Consider the following 22,482-nt stretch of genomic DNA (forward strand, 5'->3'; position numbering starts at 1 on the left):
TTGACAGGAAGCAGGAGGACTCAACCCAAGCAATACTAACAGAAAAACAATGTGGCAGGCCCCTCCCCCAGAAATCCAGCCAAAAGAATGAGAGGACAGCAACCACAGGGTCCCCATAAAACTGTAAAACCCCAACACCAGGGGAAAACTAGATATTAATCTCCCATATTGCCCTAAAACCTGTATACTTCATAGATACAACTTTTTTTAATCTGTTCTCACCATTCTTGTTCTTTTTCATTTTTAACCTACTTACCATTACAACAAGAACTTTAATACAACATATTTCATAATAACCTTTTAACTTTTTTCATACATATACCTGTGTTTCTCTTTTGCTTTTCTATTTTTTTAATATACATATAGATATAAGGATCAAGGTAATCCTCTTTCTCCAATCAATACTATCCCTGTATATAAACCAATCTTAATCTCCCTTTATCTCTGGAAAGTTGAGTCTTTTAACAAAGATATCAAAATACACCAAGGAAGAATCAAAATAACCTTCCACACCCACATCTAGGATTTATAACCACCCTCCCATCTTTTTCTTCTGTCAGTGTTTCTGTGTATTTGTTTTTGTTCCGGTAGTATATAAATCTTATACGTGAGGTTCATTTTGGCTTGGTTCTTCTTTTTTTTTTTGTCATTAATTTTGTTGGTCTTTTTGTTTGTCCATTTTTGTTTGTATACCTTATAAATCTTACCTTTGGGGACTATTCTGGCTGGTTTGTCTCTCTCTCTCTCTCTCTTTTTTCTGTCTCTCTCTTTCTCTTTCTCTCTTTTTCCTTTTTTTTTTCTTTTTCGTGGTGACTTCTGATTGCACAGAAGCATTTCAGGGTGCACCTTGCTTGGATTGTGGTTGACATATTAAGCTACACATCCCCTCAATCACCTCTCACCAAAAGGACTAAGAGGAGGAACTTGCAACAGAGGAAAAAATCTGAGACTGTGCCCTCTCCACTAGAACTATTGGGTATGGACATAAACAGTGCGTCAGAATGGGAATTCGGGGTAACAATTATCCAAGCAATGGCTAGATTGGAGAAAACTATTAATGAAAAAAAAAGAATCAATTAAAGAGGAAGTGAAAGCCACCCGTGAAGAAGCTAAAAATGCTATCGATGAGATAGAATATAATCTAAATTCTCTAACAGCTAGGGAAACCAAGGCAGAAGATAGAATTAATTATCTAGAGGACAAACTGATAGAGAAAAAGGATCAGGAGAAGGTCTGAAACAAACAGCTTAGAAGCCATGAAAACAGAATTAGGGAAATAAATGATGCTATGAAATGTTCTAACAGAATTATTGGGATCCCTGAGGGTGAGGAGAAAGAAAGAGGACTATCTGATATAGTTGAACAAATTCTCAATGAAAAGTTTCCCAATCTGGGGAATAGAACCAGCGTTTGTGTCCTAGAGGCAGAAATATCACCCCCAAAGATCAATGAATCTAGAAAGACCTCAAGACACTTGATTTTGAAACTGATGAATCATAATTTTAAGACAAGAGCTTTTGAGAGCATCTAGGGGGAAGAGATTCCTTACATGAAGAGGAAGGTCCATTAGAATAATGTTAGACCTGTCCACAGAAACCTGGCAAGCCAGAAAGGGCTGGCAAGACATATTTGGGGTGCTAAATGGGAAGAACATGCAGCCAAGAATACTTTATCCAGCAAGACTGACATTCAAAATGGATGGAAAGATAAACAGCTTCCAAGACTGGCAAGGTTTAACAGAGTATGTGACCACCAAGTTGGCACTACTAGAAATATTGAGGGGGGTTCTATAACAGAAGAAAGAACCCAAGAGTGACATAGAATGGAAATTTGCAGAAACAATTTATAGAAACAAGGACTTCACAGGCGACATGATGTCAATAAAAATGTATCTTTCAATAATCGCTCTCAATGTGAATGGCCTAAATGCTTCCATAAAATGACACAGGGTTGCAGATTGGATAAAATGACAGGACCCATCCATATGCTGTCTAAAAGAGACCGATTTGGAACCTAAAGATACATCAAGACTGAAAGAAAAGGGATGGAAAAGCATCTTTCAAAAGATGGACCTCAAAAACAGGGTAGCAATTCTCATATAAGATAAATTCAATTTTAAACTAAAGACTGTAGTCAGAGATAACGAAGGACACTACATCATTCTTAAGGGGTCTATCTACCAAGAAGATCTAACAATTGTAGATATTTATGCTCCCAATACAGGAACAACCAACTATATAAGACAACTGATAATCAAAATAAAATGTCGTATTGATATAAATACATTAATAGTAGGGGATCTTAACATGCCACTCTCAGTAATGGGTCATCCAAGCAGAAAATCAAAAGAAACAAAAGCATTGAATGACACATTGGACCAGATGGACCTCATAGATATATACAGAACATTCCACCCTAAAAAACAAACAAACAAACAAAAAAAAAAAAAAAAAAAAAAAAAAAAAACAGAAAAACAAAAATTCATTCTTCTCGAGCACACATGGAACTTTCTCCAGAATAGACTGCATACTGGGTCACAAATCAGGGCTCAACTGATACCAAAAGATTGAGTTTATTCCCTGCATATTCTTAGACCACAATATTTTGAAATGGGAACTCAACCACAAGTGAATATTTGGAAGGAATTCAAAAACTTGGAAGATAAAGACCACCCTGCTAAGTATGTTTGAATCAACCAGGAAATCAAAGAAGAACTTAGACAATTCATGGAAACCAATGAGAATGAAGACACTTCAGTCCAAAACCTGTGGGATGCAGCAAAGGCAGTCCTCAGGGGGAAATACATAGCCATCCAAGCTTCCCTTAAAAAAATTGAAAAATCCATAATACACCAGCTCTCTTTATACCTTAAAGAACTGGAGAATCCACAACAAATTAAGCCAACCCCACACACAAGAAGGGAAATAATCAAGATTAGAACAGAGATCAATGATACAGAAAATAGAGATATAGTACAACACATCAACGAAACTAGAAGCTGCTTTTTTGAAATAATCAGTAAGATCGATAAACCATTGGCCAAACTAATCCAAAAGAAAAGAGAGAGGACCCAAATTCATAAAATTATGAATGGAAAGGGAGAGATCATGACTAACACCAAGGAAATAGAAACAATCATCAGAAATTATTATCAACAGTTATATGCCAATAAGTTAGGCATCCTAGATGAAATGGATGCATTCCTGGAAAACTATAAACTTCCAAAACTAAATCAGGAAGAAATTGACAACCTGAATAGACCAATATCTAGAAACAAGATTGAAGCCAATGTAAAAAACCTCCCAAAAAAAGAAGACTCCAGGATCTGAAGGATTCCCTGGAGAATTCTACCAAACATTCAAAGAAGAAATAATACCTATTCTCCTGAAGATGTTTCAAAAAATGGAAAAAGAAGGAAAACTTTCAGACTCTATTTATGAAGCCGGCATTACCCTAATCCCCAAACCAGGCAAAGACCCCAACTAAAAGGAAAATTTCAGACCAATATCCCTGATGAATATGGATGCTAAGATCTCAACAATATCCTAGCTAATGGGATCCAACAGTACATTGAAAAGATTATCCACCATGACCAGGTGGGATTTATCTATGGGATGCAAAGGTGGTTCAACATTTGCAAATCAATCAATGTGATAGAACAAATTAGGTGCACCTGGGTGGCTCAGTAGGTTAAGCCTCTGCCTTTGTTTCAGGTCATGATCTCGGGATCCTGGGATTGAGTCCCACATCCAGCTCTCTGCTCAACAGGGAGCCTGCTTCTCTCTCTCCCTCCCTCTGCCTGCCTCTCTGCCTACTTGTGTTCTCTCTCTCTGTGTGTGTCAAGTAAACAAATAAATAAATAAATATCTTTTTAAAAAAGAAACAAATCAATAAGAGAAGAGAGAAGAACCACATGGTTGTCTCAACTGATGCAAAAAAGCATTTGACAAGATACAGCATCCTTTCCTGACAAAACGCCTCACAGTATAGGGAGAAAAGGAACATTCCTCAACCTCATCAAATCTATCTATGAAAAACCCACAGCAAATATCATCCTCAATGGGAAAAAGAGGACAGTCTTCCCTTTGAGATCAGGAACACAACAAGGATGCCCACTCTCACCACTCTTGTTCAACATAGTATTAGAAGTCCTAGCAACAGCAATCAGACAACAAAGAGAAATAGAAGGTATTCAAATTGGCAAAGAAGTAGTCAAACTCTCTCTCTTCTCAGATGACATGATACTTTATATGGAAAACCCAAAAGACTCCACCCCCAAACTACTAGAACTCATACAGCAATTCAGTAATGTGGCAGGATACAAAATCAATGTACAAAAATCGGTTGCTTTCTTATACACTAACAATGAAAATATAGAAAGGGAAATGAGAGAATTGATTCCATTTACCATATCACCAAGAACCACAAGACACCTGGGAATAAACCTAACCAAAGAGGTCAAGGATATTTACTCAGAGAACTACAGAACACTCATGAAAGAAATTGAAGAAGACCCAAAATGATGGAATACCATTCCATGCTCATGGATAGGAAGAATAAACATTGTTAAAATGTCTATACTGCCTAGAGCAATCTATACTTTCAATGCCATCCTGATCAAAATTCCACCAGCATTTTTCAAAAAATTGGAACAAACAATCCTAAAATTTGTATGGAACCAGAAGAGACCCCAAATTGCTAAGGAAATGTTGAAAAAGAAAAACAAAATGGGGGGCAATACGTTGCCTGATTTCAAGCTTTACTACAATGCCGTGATCACCAAGAAAGAATGATACTGGGACAAAAACAGACACATAGTCCAGTGGAACAGAGTAGAGAGCCCAGATAGGGACCCTCAACTCTACTGTCAAATAATGTTCGACAAAGAAGGAAAAAAATATGCAGTGGAAAAAAGACAGTCTCTTCAATAAATGGTGCTGGGAAAATTATACAGCCATATGTAGAAGAATGAAACTCGACCATTCTCTTACACTGTACACAAAGATAAACTCGAAATGGATAAAAGACCTCAACATGAGGCAGGAATCTATCAAAATCATAGAGGAGAAGATAGGCAGTAACCTCTTTGACATTGGCCACAGCAACTTCTTTCAAGATGTGACTCCAAAGGCAAAGGAAACAAAAGCTAAAATGAACTTTTGGGACTTCATCAGAACAAATGCTTCTGCACAGCCAAGGAAACAGTCAACAAAACAAAGAGGCAATCCATGGAATGGGAGAAGATATTCTCAAATGACACTACAAAGGGCTGATATCCAAGATCTATAAAGATCAAACTCAACACACACAAAACAGATAATCACACCAAAAAATGAGCAGAAGATATGAACAGACACTTCTCCAAAGAAGACATACAAGTGGCTAACAGACACACAAAAAAATGTTCATCATCATTAGCAATCAGGGAGACTCAAATCAAAACCACATTGAGATACCACCTTACACCAGTTAGAATGGCCAAAATTATCAGGACAGGAAACAACAAGTGTTGGAGAAGATGTGGAGAAAGGGTAACTCTTTTACATTGTTGGTGGGATGCAAATTGGTGAAGCCACTTTGGAAAACAGTGTGGATATTCCTTTAGAAATTAAAAATAGAGCTTCCCTATGACCCTGCAATTGCACTACTGGGTATTTACCCCAAAGATACAGATGTACTGAAAAGAAGGGCCATATGTACCACTAAGTTCATAGCAACAATGGCCACAGTCGCCAAACTTTGGAAAGAACCAAGATGCCCTTCAATGGACGAATGGCTAAAGAAGATATGGTCCCTATATAGAATGGAGTATTATGCCTCCATCAGAAAGGATGAATGCCCAAATTTTATACCAACATGGATGGAACTGGAAGAGATTATGCCAAGTGAAATAAGTGAAGAAGAGAGAGTCAATTATCATATGGTTTCACTTACTTGTGGAGCACAAGCAATAACACAGAGGACATTGGGAGATGGAGAGGAGAAGTGTGTTGGGATAAATCAGAGGGGGAGAAAAAGCATGAGAGACTTTGGACTCTGAGAACAAGCTGAGGGGTTTTGAGGGGAGGGGTTGCAGGGGTGAATGAGCCTGATGGTGGGTATTAAGGAGGGCATGTATTGCATGAAGGACTGGGTGTGATTTATAAACAATGAGTTCTGGAACACTGAAAAGAAATAAAATGAAAAGAAAGAAATGTAAAGTATCTGTGTAAATGTAAAAAAGAAAAAAAGGGGTGCCTGGGTGGCTCAGTGGGTTAAAGCCTTTGCCTTCGGCTAGGATCATGATCCCAGGGTCCTGGGATCAAGCCCCACATCGTCAGGCTCTCTGCTCCGCGGGGAGCCTGCTTCCTCCCCTCTCTCTCCCTGCTTCTCTGCCTACTTGTGATATCTCTCTCTGTGTCAAATAAATAAAATCTTTAAAAAAAAGAATTAAAAAAGAAAAAAAAGAATGATGCCATATAAATAGAGTTTATTAAAATAGAGTCTGTCCTCAAAAAAAAAAAAAAAGAAAGAAAGAAAGAAAAGAAAAAAGAAAAAGGGATGAATACCCAACTTTTGCATCAACATGGATGGGACTGGAGGAGATTATGTTGACTGAAATAAGTCAAAGAGAGAAAAGTCAATTATCATATGGTTTCACTTACTTGTGGAACATAAGGAATAATGTGGAGGACATTAAGAGAAGGAAAGGAAAAGTGAATTGGGGGAAATTGGAAGGGGAGACAGACCACGAGAGACTGTGGACTCTGAGAAACAAACTGAGCATTTTAGAGCAGAGAGAGGTGGGGAATGTGTGACCGTGGTGGTGGGTATTAAGGAGGACACATATTGCATGGAGCGCTGGGTGCTGTACATAAACAATGAATCATGGAACACTGCATCAAAAACAAATGATGTATTTTATGGTGACTAACAACACAATAAAAAAAAGAATCAAACTCTATAGAATTTGACTTGAAATCTATTTTCTGCAACACTTAAAAGTGAATGTGATATTCCTCTGGATTATCAACCAAAATCCAAGAAAAGATAATTAAATGGCTAAACTCCTACAACATGAGAGGGAGGTTAAAATGCATGCTGCCATGACAAATTCTAAAATCTGGGAAGGAGTAAGTCTGGATGTTACAGTTGAGGATATTAGGTGAAATGATAGATTGAAAATGATGGTTACATCCAGGGAGGAGAAAGATTTCCCAGTAGGAGGAAAATATAGAACATGATAAAATAGAACATATTAAGTCATAATATAATGAATTGTTAAGAGGGAAAAATATGAGAAAAAATTTAAATGTTATAATCACTTATCACTAAAATATATATATATTTTTTTTTTTAATTTATTTGACAGACAGAGATCACAAGTAGGCAGAGAGGCAGGCAGAGAGAGAGGAAGGAAAGCAGGCTCCCTGCTGAGCAGAGAGCCCGATGTGGGGCTCGATCCCAGGACCCTGGGATCATGACCTGAGCCGAAAGCAGAGGCTTTAACCCACTGAGCCACCCAGGTGCCCTAAAATATATTTTTTTAAAAATTATAGAAATATAGCGTACTAGTTTTAGAATGAAGCAAAGAAAGCGTCTAACCCATCTCCATCATTTTGAAAATTAAGAGACTGGGGAAAAGAGAAATAAAATTTGTTTAGAGTTACAAAATAAGTCAGTGGCATAAGAGTAACATTCTATAGTATAATGAAAGTGTCACTTAAATGCTACAGATAGTTTGTTTATTTGAATTGAAGCCCAAACTCTCCCACATTAATTCTCCAAAGAAGCACAAAGAAATTTTACCCCACGGGTATTTTTCTCCTTCTTACCTCTTAGCAAAAGATTGTTGTTCATTTTAGTCTGTCTTTATCCATATTGGAAAATACTGATCAGCAGGTATTCATTGCTTACTGTATCAGATACTGTAAATATTTTTATTTTCTCTTATTTAACTCTAATGGCAATCATATGAGGAAGGCACATTTAGTGTCCCCATTTTCAGATGAAAAAAAAGTGGAGACTTAACAGTGTAGCAACTTGCTCAAACTCTCACAAGTAAAAGTAAAATCAGAATTTTTAACCCAAGAGCCTAACTTTGGACCCGTTTAGGCTCTACTTGCCTCCAAAAGATGGAAATTGCCCCTGTTACCTATTTTGTCAAGGTCTGTAGGGTAAGAAAATGAAAAAGGCTAAACACCCTGACTAGTCAATGAAGCAACAACATCCAAATTATGTTACATGTAAATAAAGTAACAAATAAAAGAACAGAAGTTGCTTGGGATTTAAGTAAATCTCACAGCAACAAAACAAAAACCTTCAAGGATAATACTATTTGATGGAAAGTTTTATTTGTCTGTGAGGTCCATTAATGAGGATAGAAGCTTGGAATGAGTCAACAGAAACAGAGAGGTTAGCAATACAAAGAGAAATAACCCATAGAGCAAGATTACTACAAAGATAAGAGAGGATGGGAGGACTGGACTCAGATTACAAGTAAAATTGTTTGCCTTGAAAAGCAGGAAGGATATCCCTCCCTTCTAAAAGGGAAAGAGGAAAACAAGGGAGTGGATGCAGATGTAATTTCTGATCTGGTAGCAGTGACGGGGGTAAAGGTAATTTAATGGTATTCATTTTCTCTGTGAAATAAGCAAAAGGTAATCAACTGTAGAAAGTTGGAGACTTAAAGAGATTGAAAATTTTTTGAAATAGCTGTTGTACATAGTGAAAGAAAGTTGACTGGGGAAATGTAGAAATATTGTCAGGTAGCATTGAGGGGCCCTCAGAAAAAGTGACTGATGTAAATATTTTATTGTGTAATATACCATCTGGGATGGTTAAATATGTGTCAACTTGGCTGGACTACTGTGTCTAGATGTTTGGTCAAATATCATTGTGGATATTTCTGAGAGAATATTTGTGAATGATACTTACATTTTAATCAGTAAACTTCTTTAAAATTTGTATTAACATGTAATGTATTATTTGTTTCAGAGGCACAGGTCTGTGCATCATCAGTCTTACACAATTCACAGCACTCATCATAGCACATACCCTCCCCAATGTCCATCACCCAGCCACCCTATCCCTCCCCCATCACAGCAGCCCTCACTCTGTTTCCTGAGATTAAGAGTCTCTTATGGTTTTTCTCCCTCCCTGGTCCCATCTTGTTTCATTTTTCCCTCCCTTTGCCCCATGAACATCCACCCTGTCAAATTCCTCATATCAGAGAGATCATATGACAATTGTCTTTCTCTGATTGACATATTTTGCTTAGCATAATACCCTCTAATTCCACCCACACCATTGCAAATGGCAAGATTTCAGGTTTTTTGATGGCTGCATAGTATGCCATTGTGTGTGTGTGTGTGTGTATGTGTGTGTTTTGTTTGTGTGTGTGTATCACATCTTCCTTATCCATTCTTCGGTTGATAAACATCAAGGTTCTTTCCATAGTTTGGCTATTGTGGACATTGCTGCTATAAAACCTTCAGGTGCACATGCCCCAATCAGTGGAATTTCAGTAAAGTAAATTGCCCTCCATAAATTTGGATGGGCCTCATCCAATCAGCTGAAGGCCTATATAGAATAAAGGGCTGATTTTCTTCTAAACAAGGGGGAATTCTTCAACAGATTCTTCAAGCTTCATCAGCAACATTATCCCTTTTCTGGGTCTCCAGCCTTCCAGCTTCCCCTGTTAGATTTTGGACTCACTAAGCCTCTCCAATTGTGTGAGCCACTTAAAATAAATCCCTTTCTATATATTTACACATTTTATTGGTCCTGTTTCTCTGGAAAACCTTAATTAATACATCACCTATACAGAAAACTGACTTAAGCATAAATATATAGTGAAAATATTAAAATTATCGACATACCTGTTTACAGATCAAGAAAGAGAGCATTCCCAATGCTTTAAATACACTATGCATCCCATCCTTATCCCACTTCTTCCCTAGAACCATATTCTAAAATAGTAATATTTAATTATTATATTCTAAATATATAATATAAATATATTTATAAATATTATAAATGTAATATTTAATTATTATATTAATATTCTAAAATAGTAATATTCTAAAATGACAATAGTTTGTATAATTTTTTTTCTTAGTATCATGCAGCATTCCCCTATAGACTACAAAAAGGTAGATAGGTGGATTCAGCCAAAGGTATATTTAACATGATGGTACAATATAAGGAAAACTGGATTAGAAAAATTAGAATGTTAACAGAGTGTCAGAGATGGAATGGGCCATATAGGAAAATAGGTAAAGTGATATGCTAGATTGGGAAAAAAAAGGCTGGAAACTTAATAAATATGGGCTTAAAAGACAAGGACTACTGCTAGCTAATGATTATAAGAATGGCTTCCAGTATTCCCAAACTAGTCTTAATTTGTAGTAAATATCCCCTAACATTTAACTGACTTATAACTAATAAAACTATCTAATGAATTAACTTACTTTGATCTCCTGCTATATGGTTTGCAACCAGTTTATACTGGTTCCAGTTTATACTGGAAAGTTACGTTGCTTGATTTAGATGTATTATGATTGATTTACCGAGCTGTCTTTCTTCAAGATGAGAATTATTACATGTGGCTTCGAGTTTTGGGATTTTGATTGTATGTTATTCTGTGTGCCAAAGCTGAACTCAGAGCAGTACATATTGACCTTGCCAACTCTCCACCCACCTCTGCAGAAGTGAACAGGTCTTTTCAAACTCTCATTAGGCTTCTTTTAATTAGGTTTTCTTCTAACCTGCAAAGCTCTTTATCCCAGAAAATAAGTTACTCCATTTCTGCATCTGTAAATTAAAACCTTGGACTAAACATTCCTATGTTTCCTTCTGGACAAAAATCTATATGATTTTATAGCTTTTCTGGGTTATGTAAGTCAAAAAACTATTCACAGTATGTTTCTATGTTTTATGTTTTTATGTTGTCATAAAATAATAATTACTATTAACTTTATTTAAGATGTATTTATAAAACTTCTCTAAATTCAATGCTCCCTTTATACTTGTGTGCCATGTATTATAGCATCCTGCTCAATATCAAGGTCCAATCCATAGCGTTACCATAAAAGATGCTAGTGAAACAGAAAACCACTGGTAAAACTGAGGAAATGTCATATTCAGCACCCATCAAAGGAGCCAAACACAGAATGGATAAAACATTTCCTGGAAAATAAACAAGAGACTGCTTTGAATGTGGCTATGAGCATCCAGGAAAAAAAAATTAAATTCTATTTGGAAGCACTGTTAATCAAGTATAAAATAAAATTAAGATATTAAAGAGATTATAGGAACAATCTATAGGTACCTACTACCATAGCTGCCATTTAAGCCACAGAGAAATTAAATCTCCTGTTCAGGTGGTTTTCTTAGTGACTATGAGGAATGAGTAAAAGGGACAAGTGACCAATAATGTGATGGTTTTAAGATATGTCCACAAAATCTTTGATCCTCTTCATTTCAAGAAGCAATGTCTAATTTCCCTCTACTTCAGTGTGACTTAGTGATGAGATTCTAACAAAAAAATGCTGTATGACTTTGGAGATCATTCATGAAAAGCACTAAAATTCTCTTTCTCTCTCTCTCTCTCTCCCTCTCTCTTTCCCTCTTTCTCTCTTTCCTGGGTCATTTATTCTCAAGAACACCAGATGCTATGTCATGAAGATACTCACTTAGCCAGAGGCAGTGTGGAACTGAAGCCTTCTGCCAGTGAGGAACTTGAGGACTCTTAACAATAGCCATGTAAACGAGCTTGCAAGTAAATCCTCCAACCTCTTATTCAATCCTTAAAATGACTATAATCCTGGCTAACATCATGAAAGACCCTGAACCAGACTCACCCAGGTAAGTTTCTCCCAAATTCTTGACTCAGAGAAAATCAGGTATATGAATTCATGGGAAAGAGGAAGGAAGCACTGCATTAGTTAGTGAATAATGGAGAACACTGGACAAAGTAATATGCTTTCATATTTCAATGGATATGGGGTTATCTATGCAAGTTATTCAAGTGTGAGAGGTTTATTAAATATACCTTCAGTTTTCAAAATTCAATCTGTTAATATGGTTTTACTAGTGACTCTGAAAAACTCCTCCTTATGAAAGAAGCATTGTTCATATCAAATAATGCACTTCCCCCTATTATTCCTACATTTTTAGGCACTGTGATTATTTCTAATCCCCTCTAGACTAGTAATCAATTTGAAAGCATTTGGTGTATCTTATCATTGCGAGAATCATAACCATTGACAGGAGTTTCGAAACCAAACCAAAAAAAAAAATGCTTTCAAGTGTTACAGAGGCATAACATTAACCATCTGTAAACAAACATGAAAAAATGCAGATAATCTGTCTCCCAAACATATGCTACTTAAAATGCACTCCCCCATCCATTTTGATTGCCCTCATCATTTTTCAAGTTGACAAATCAGAAAGTTGGAATTTTTCCTTTCCCTTCAGCTATTGTATTTATTCAAAGTGAACCATAAACAGGCTTAAAAAAAGGTAAATTTAACTGACAATGTGACAGTTGGTTAATGATATTTAAAAACTACACCAGCTTTACCCACCTCACTTTTAAATATCCTTGATGTTCTCATGTACACTTTTACTCCTTGATCCTAGACATGCAAGAATGTAGATAAAAATAACATTGAAAATTTTACATTTCATTCTCATTGATTAATACACTAAATCATCAGCAAAACAAGATTTTCTACATAGAAATCTTTCCTATTTCCATTCAAATACACATTGAAGTACCAAAGCTTTCATTATTAGGCAGTTTGGTCTTTGATGAACTCAAGGAAGTTAGCAAGGCTATAGTAAAATGTCAGCATGTTTATTTAACTTCATCAAAACAATGCCAGGATGAATACTAATAATGTTAGTTGAAAATAATAGGATAGCAATATGAGTTCCCAAGTTTGATTTTTCTATTAAAAGCATATTTACTTTGAATAACACTGCAAATCATTTAAATCAACCTACATTTGTAAGGCTTTAAAAATGAAATGCAGTATGTGAAGTTGTCATAACAATCCATGGAACATGGTGTGGGTCAATAGGTGGTACTTACTACTAACACTAATATTGCTGTTGGTCTCATTTTTATTAGAAGTAGCATTAGTTGTGGCAGTAATAGTCCAGTAGCTTGGTAATAGCTCCCTATACTCCCGTTTTTTATGTGTGCATTTTTTTCTCAGAAGGAAACTTTATATTATAGAAGGACCAGTCACTGAAACACATTACCAAGGTGATCATTGAGTCCCTTTATTATATATAATCAAGAGAAAAAGACCATATTTTATGCAAAACAATGAGAGACCCAAGTGAGAATAGAAAGGAAAGAAAGTTGGAGAATTCTCCCCAATTTTTGCAAAGGAAGAAAATATTTTAGCTACTAACACATGTAATAATGCTAACCAATTATGGAATCCACTGCTATGAGTTGCCAAAGATATTACCACTATGAAATCCACAGAAAGAAGAGAAGAGAAAATAGAATAAAAATTAAAATCATTATCATCATCATCATCCAATATGGAGAGCACAGAAAAGAATGCATGGACAACTAAGACACCTTTGGTAGCAATAAAATCATTTTGACAGGAAGGATGGAGACAAAATGTAGACCTGTCCTCCAAAACTTAGTATTTTGCAGTCCCAGGCATTTACCTAGTCTAATTTTTGTAAGGAGGTGGCTATGATCCTTAACTCCTCCATAGAAGTTGAATTTATAGAGAGTATACAGATTTCCAAGAAAGGTAACTTAAGAGAACTTGTAGGTAAAGGGATTGTAAATCCTGGAGGATCTCCAGTTTAGACAATGAATTATTCTGGATCTTCTCTTAAATTGATCAGCCTCTCTGCCCTACTGTTTTACCTAGTTAAGAGATCTCTTTTCTAAAGCCTATACAATGTACATTTCTTAAATCAGTCATGATAAAGACTCCTTAGAAATACAAAATAAATTTCAGCTGTTATAATTTAAAATTAAAATCTCTGGTTTTATCTAAGATCAAAATGAAAGTGAGACTGAGATGGAAGTGCCAGAGGAATTAAAATTTTGAGATTTATTTTTCTCTATCCTCAGCACTTCTGAAGAGTTCACAGAAATACTAATATCTGCTTATTGAAAGTAAGAGAGTGAAAGAGTTGGAGGGTGGATAATAAAAAAGAACTTGACTTCCTATCTATTTCCTTTAGATGTTAAAACTCTTTCAAAACACTCTTCATGGTAATCAGTTAAATGTCAGCATCACTGAGCATAGGTAAACTGAGATAATTTTTGTACTTGGCAATAAATTACATCAGAACTTGGAGGAAAAAAATTTACTTAAAATTTGGGCATCTGGTAAGATGCAAAGTACTGCTGTTGCTCTTCTTCCTATTGAACAAACATTTGTATGGCACTTAGTATTTTAACTAGTGCTTACAACCATTTTTATTAGTTATTGTTTACAGGAACTTAAAGAGGTAAGCCAATATTAATCATCCCATTTTCCAGATGAGAATACCAGGGTACTTAATTTTTTCAAGTGTTACCTGAATCATTCATTGATAAAGAGTTTTTTTAAAAGAGGTTCACCCAAATAGGTACAAGCTCCAAACAGGAACTATTCTTACAATCACCAGGACTTTAACTAAAATGGCATTTGAGTTCATCCAATCTGAATGTCCTCTTAAAACACAAAGTGATACTTCAAACTCAGACCTTCATAAAACCACAAAAATAGGAGGAGACAAGATGGCCAGGAAGTAGAAACGGAGGCACCGTTTTAACCAGTACCCTAAAGTGAGCTGATTATCTACCCAAGAACTCTGATCACCCATGATACCAGCCTGAGATTAGAATTACACATTTCTGGATCTCTATGGGGACAGAAGACACCAGTGGGCAGGTAAAGTGGAGTGGGAACATGGTCTGATATCAGAAGATAAACAAAAGGGGGAGGGTGCCACCAGAAGTGACCCATTGGAAAGTAATACCCCAATACAAGAGTGCCCTGCGATTGGGGACAAGCATTAACTTGGAGTCTGGTTGAAAGCACTCAAAAAAAGCAAAGGATCATGGGGGGAAATTGTGGGAATTTGGGTGGTTAGGGACAGGGGCTTAAGTCCCCAGATCCAGGGCAGCCACCTCTGGGGCTGAGCCAGAGAGAGTGTGGCGAAGAAATCAGGTTTTGGTCCCTGAGCTGCCAGCAGCCTGAGAGCGCCTGGGTGGTGGCTCCCATGAAAGGCAGGGAGCCTCACTAGCCGGCAGAACCACAGCCTTTTGCACTCTCCATGAACACGCCTCACTACCAGTCTGAGTCGTGCACCTCACCCCTCCCTGAAAGAGGTGCTACAGGTGCTAGCCAGTGCTCTCAGACCGGGAGAGTTTGAGCATTCCTAGCCCAGGCCAGCAGGAAAATCTCAGTGTACACTATTGCTGCTTGGAACCTCTCTGGCGGTCTGGAGCTGCCCAGACAGCCATGGCTATCTTGGTTTGGGTACAAGCAGGAATTCCTGTGACCCCAGAGACCATGACTGGGAACGTGCTCTGCCAGTGGCCAAGGGAGAATTTATATGCTCTGGAGCACCCAGAGGGGAACAGACTGAGGCTTCTCTCTGAGAGGGAGATCTGGGGGCAGTTTGCTTTCCTCTAAACCTCCAAAAACCATCAAAAGCTGCCAAAGCGAGAGAAAACAAATGAACAAAAAACAAACAAACCTCCAAAGAACAAAAGCCTGAAAAACCTGTTTCCTCAGAGCCCACCCGCTTGATGGGGGCAGGAGGACTTAATTCAGGGAACACTGCCTGAAAAACCACGCAGCAGGCCCTTCCCCCAGAAAGCCAACCAGAAAAAAAAAAAAAGACAGGAGCACAACCACCACTTCATAGATACAACTTTTATTTTTAATTCATTCCCACTATTCTGTTTTTTTTTATAGATAATTTTTAACCTATTACCATCACAGTGAGATGTCCAGTACATCATATTCCATAATAACCTTTTAACCTGAACTTTTTGATACATATACTTGTGTTTTTCTTTTGCTTCTCTTTTTATTTTTTTATTTTAGATTAGTTTAATTTATTCATTTTTTATATTTTTATTTTTTTAATTCATATAGAGTTAAACTTCAAGGTAATCCCCTTTCCCCAATGAATGCTACCCCTATAAGTAAAACAGTTTTTAATCCCCCTTTATCTTAGGAAGTTGAGTCCTTTAACAAAGATATCAAGATACATCTAGGAAGAATCAAAATAACCTTCTTCACTCACACTGAGAATTTATAACCACTCTCCCATCTTTTTCTTCCACCATTGTTTCTGTATATTTGTTTTTGTCCTGGTAGTATATAAATCTTATACTTAGGGTTCCTTTTGACGAGGTTCTTTGTTTTGTTTTGTTTTGTTTTGTTTTTATATATTTATTTTTTTCTCTTGTCATCTACTTTTATCAGTCTTTTTGTTTGTTTTTCTTTGTATACTTCATAAATCTCAACTTGGGGCCCATTTGACTGGGCCTTCTCTTTTATTTTAACTTTCTTTTTTTTCCTCTCTCTCTTTCTTTTTTTTTCTTTCTGTTTTCTTTCATTTGGGTGGGGATTCTTGATTGTTCAGAAGCGTTCCAGGGTGCACCTTGCCAGCACCACAGTCAATATATTCAGCTACATCCATTCAGCCTTCTCTCACCAAAATGACTAGGAGGAGGAATGCCCAACAGAAGAAAATTCAGAGGCTGGGCCTTCTGCAAAAGAGTTAATGGCTATGGACATAGACAATATGTCAGAAAGGGAATTCAGGCTAACAAATTATCCAGGCAATAGCGAGGTTGGAGAAAGCCACGGATGACAAAAAGGAATTGATTAGGCAGAAGTGAAAGCCACCAGGGATGATGTTCACAATGTTCTCAATGAGTTCTAATCTAATCTAAATTCTCTAAAAGCTAGGGTAACTGAGACAGAAGATAGAATTAGTGATCTGGAGGACAAACAGATAAAGAGAAAGGATCAGGAGAAAGCTTGGAACAAACAGCTTAGAAGCCATGAAAACAGAATTAGGGAAATAAATGACACCATGAAACGTTCCAAGGTCAGAATTATTGGAATCCCTGAGGGGGAGGAGAAAGAAAAAAGACTAGAAGATATAGTTGAACAAATTCTCCATGGAAATTTTCCCAATCTCACAAATGGAACCAGCATCCATGTACTAGAGACAGAACAGTCTCCCCCCAAGATTATAGAATCTAGAAAGACCTCAAGACACCTGATAGTGAGAATGATGAATCATAATTGTAGACAGGACCTCTTGAAAGCAGCTAGAACAAAGAAGTTCCTTATGTACAGATGAAAGCCCATCTGAAAAATGTCAGACCTGTCCACAGAAACCTGGCAAGCCAGAAAGGGCTGGCAAGATGTATTCAGGATACTAAATGAGAAGAACATACAGCCAAGAATAATTTATCCAGCAAGACTGACATTCAAAATGGATGGAAAGATAGAGCTTCCAAGACTTCAAGGTTTAAAAGAGTATGTGACCACCAAGCTGACAGGAAATATTAAGGGGGGTTCTATAAAAAAGGAAAAATCCTAATATCATTGAACAGAAATATATGGAGACAATCTACAGAAAGAAGGACTTCAAAGGTAACATGATGTCAATAAAAACGTATCTCTCAATAATCATTTTCAATGTGAATGGCCTAAATGCATCTATAAAATGACACAGGGTTGCAGATTGGATAAAACGACAGGACCCATCCATATGTTGTGTACAAAAGAACCATTTCAAACCCAAGGATACACCCAGACTGAAAGTGAAGGGATGGAGAAGCATCTTTCATGCCAATGGACCTCAAAAGAAAGCCGGGGTAGCGATTCTCTTATCAGATAAATTAGATTTTAAACTAAAGACTGTAGTCAGAGATACAGAAGGACACTACATAATTCTTAAAGAGACTATCCACCAAAAAGATCTAACAATTGTAAATATTTATGCCCCCAATTGGGAGCAGCCAATTACATAAGAAAACTGTTAATCAAGATAAAGAGTCATATTGATATGAATACATTAATAGTAGGAGATCTTAACACACTACTCTCAGTATTAGACAGATCATCCAAGCAGAAAATCAATAAACAAACAAGAGCATTGAGTGATACATTGGACCAGATGGACCTCATAGATATATACAGAACATTCCACCCTAAAACAACAGAATACTCATTCTTCTCAAGTGCACATAGAACTTTCTCCAGAATAGACCACATACTGGGTCGCAAATCAGGGCTCAACAGATACCAAAATATTGAGATTTATTCCCTGCATTTTCTCAGATCACTATGTTTTGAAACTGGGGCTCAATCACAAGGAAAAGTTTGGATGGAACTCAAACCCCTGGAAGCTAAAGACTACCTTGCTTAAGAATGCTTGGACCAACCAGATCAAAGAAAAACTTAAACAATTCATGGAAACCAATGAAAATGAAGACACTTCAGCCAAAACCTATGGGATACAGCAAAGGCAGTCCTAAGGGAGGAATACATAGCCATCCAAGCCTCCCTCAAAAAAATTGAAAACTCCAGAATACACCAGCTCTCTCTACACCTTAAAGAACTAGAGAATCAAAAACAAATTAAGCCAACTCCACACACAAAAGGGAAATATTCAAGATTAGAGCAGAGATCAATGAGATAAAAACTAGAGATACAGTAGGATGCATCAATGAAACTAGAAGTTGGTTTTTTGAAAGAATCAAGAAGATCAATAAACCATGGGCCACACTAATCCAAAAGAAAAGATAGAAAGCCCGAATTAATAAAATTATGAATGAAAAGGGAGAGGTCATGACTAACACCAAGGAAATAGAAACAATCATCAGAAGTTACTATCAACAGTTATATGTCAAAAATTTAAGCAACCTAGATGAAATGGATGCATTCCTAGAAAATTATAAACTTCCAAAATTGAACCAGGAAGAAATTGACAACCTCAATAGACAGATATCTAGTAATGAGATTGAAGCAGTGATCAAAAACCTCCCAAAAAACAAGAGCCCAGGACCTGATGGATTCCCTGGGGAATTCTACCAAACTTTCAAAGAAGAAATAACACCTATTCTCCTGAAGCTGTTTCAAAAAATTGAAGCAGAAGGAAAACTTCCAGACTCTTTTTATGAAGCCAGCATTACCCTGATCGTCAAACCAGGCAAAGACCCCACCAAAAAGGAGAATTTCAATATCACTGATGAATACAGATGCTAAGATTCTCAACAAGATCCTGGCAAATAGGATCCAAGAGCACATTAAAAAGATTATCCACCATGACCAGGTAGGATTCATCCCTGGGTTGCAAGGATGGTTCAACATTTGCAAATCAATCAATGTGATAGAACAAATCAATAAGAGAAGAGAGAAGAATGACATGGCCTCTCAATTGACGCAGAAAAAGCATTTGACAAAATCCAGCATCCATTCCTGATTAAAACACTTCAAAGTATAGGGATAGAGGGAACATTCCTCAACTTCATAAAATCTATGAAAAACCCACAGCAAATATCCTCCTCAATGGGATAAAGCTTGTAGCCTTCCCGTTGAGATCAGGAACATGACAAAGATGCCCACTCTCAACATTCTTGTTCAACATAGTATTAGAAGTCCTAGCAACAGCAATCAGACAACAAAGAGAAATAAAAGGTATCCAAATTGGCAGTGAAGAAGTCAAACTCTCTCTCTTCTCAGATGACATGATACTTTATAGGGTAAACCCTAAAGACTCCACCCCCAAACTACTAGAACTCATACAGCAATTCAGTCATGTGGCAGGATACAAAGTCAATGTACAGAAATCAGTTGCTTTCTTATACACTAACAATGAAAATACAGAAAGGGGAATTAGGGAATCGATTCCATTTACTATAGCACCAAGAACCATAAGATACCTGGGAATAAACCTAACCAAAGGGGCGCCTGGGTGGCTCAGTGGGTTAAGCCGCTGCCTTCGGCTCAGGTCGTGATCTCAGGGTCCTGGGATCGAGTCCCGCATCGGGCTGTCTGCTCAGTGAGAAGCCTGCTTCCCTCTCTCTCTCTCTCTGCCTTCCTCTCCGTCTACTTGTGATCTCTCTCTGTCAAATAAATAAATAAAATCTTTAGGAAAAAAAAAAAAACCTAACCAAAGAGGTAAAGGAACTGTACTCCAGAAACTACAGAACACTCATGAAAGAAATTGAAGAAGACACAAAAAGATGGAAGACCATTCCATGCTCTTGGATTGGAAGAATAAACATTGTTAAAATGTCAATACTGCCTAGAGCAATCTATACTTTTAATGCCATTCCGATCAAAATTCCACCGGTATTTTTCAAAGAGCTGGAGCAAATAATCCAGAAATTTGTATGGAATCAGAAGAGACCCCAAATTGCTAAGGAAATGTTGAAAAAGAAAAAACTGGCAGCATCATGTTACCTGATTTCAAGCTTTACTATAATGCTGTGATCACCAAGACAGCATGGTACTGGCATAAAAACAGACACATAGACCAGTGGAACAGAGTAGAGAGCCCAGATAGGGACCTTCAACTCTACGGTCAAATAATGTTCAACAAAGAAGGAAAAAATATGCTGTGGAAAAAAGACAGTCTCTTCAATAAATGGTGCTGGGAAAATTGGACAGCTATATGTAGAAGAATGAAACTTGACCATTCTCTTACACCATACACAAAGATAAACTCAAAATGGATAAAAGACCTCAACGTGAGACAGGAATCCATCAGAATCCTAGAGGAGTACGTAGGCAGTAACCTCTTCGATATCAGCCACAGCAACTTCTTTCAAGATATGTCTCCAAAGGCAAAGGAAACAAAAGCCAAAATGAACTTTCGGGACTTCATCAAGATCAAAACGTTCTACACAGCAAAGGAAACAGTCAACAAAACAAAGTCAACAAAACAGTCAACAAAACAAAACAAAGAGGCAACACACGGAACGGGAGAAGATATTTGCAAATGACAGTACAGACAAAAGGCTGATAGCCAGGATCTATAAAGAACTTCTCAAACTCAACACACACAAAACAGATAATCATGTCAAAAAATGGGCAGAAGACATGAATAGAAACTTCTCCAATGAAGACATAGAAATGGCACATGAAAAAATGTTCATCATCACTAGCCATCAGTAAGATTCAAATCAAAACCACATTGAGATACGACCTTACACTAGTTAGAATGGCCAAAATTAGCAAGACAGGAAACAACATGTGTTGGAGAGGATGTGGGGAAAGGGGAACCCTCTTCCACTGTTGGTGGGAATGCAAGTTGGTGCAGCTACTTTGGAGAACAGTGTGGAGAATCCTCAAGAAATTAAAAATAGAGCTTCCCTATGACCCTGCAGTTGCACTACTGGGTATTTACCCCAAAGATACAGATGTAGTGAAAAGATGGGCCATCTGTACCCCAATGTTTATAGGAGCAATGGCCACGGTAGCCAAACTGTGGAAAGAACCAAGATGCCCTTCAACAGACAAATGGATAAGGAAGATGTGGTCCATATACACTATGGAGTATTATGCCTCCATCAGAGAGGATGAATAACCAACTTTTGTATCAACATGGATGGGACTGGAAGAGATTATGCTGAGTGGAATAAGTCAAGCAGAGAGAGTCAATTATCATATGGTTTCACTTATTTGTGGTGCATAAGAAATAACCAGGAGGACATGGGGAGATGGAGAGGAGAAGGGAGTTGAGGGAAATTGGAAGGGGAGATGAATCATGAGAGACTATGGACTCTGAAAAGCAATCTGAGCATTTTGAAGGGGCCAGGGGAGGGAGGTCGGGGGAGCCAGGTGGTGGGTATTACGGAGGGCTCCTATTGCATGGAGCATTGGGTGTGGTGTATAAACAATAATTCTGATACACTGAAAAGAAATTAAATAAAGAAAAAACCCACAAAAATACAAAAAGAACTAAATCTAATGAACATGAGTACTAATTTAAGCACATATGCTATATATTAAAAAGCAAATAGCAGAAAATTCCTTTGCACTGGTCTTTGGAGTATAGGTACTTCACATCTGTCACTATTTTGTACTTTCATGAGACAAAAGACTGAACTAATTTCTGATATAATAAATACAGAATTTTCATTCCCTTTCAGAAACTATTCACAGTTCAGACTTTATATTACTCAAAGATTTTAGCCAACTTATTTAAACTGTATACTTTTGAAGCTAGAATTAAAAGCTGATTCCTTAGGCGCCTGGGTGGCTCAGTGGGTTAAGCCGCTGCCTTCGGCTCAGGTCATGATCTCAGGGTCCTGGGATCGAGTCCCACATCGGGCTCTCTGCTCAGCAGGGAGCCTGCTTCCTCCTCTCTCTCTCTCTCTGCCTGCCTCTCCATCTACTTGTGATCTCTCTCTGTCAAATAAATAAATAAAATCTTTAAATAAATAAATAAATAAATAAATAAATAAAAATAAAAATAAAAGCTGATTCC

This window comes from Lutra lutra, chromosome X (genome assembly GCF_902655055.1).
Source record: "Lutra lutra chromosome X, mLutLut1.2, whole genome shotgun sequence".
NCBI lineage: Eukaryota > Metazoa > Chordata > Mammalia > Carnivora > Mustelidae > Lutra > Lutra lutra.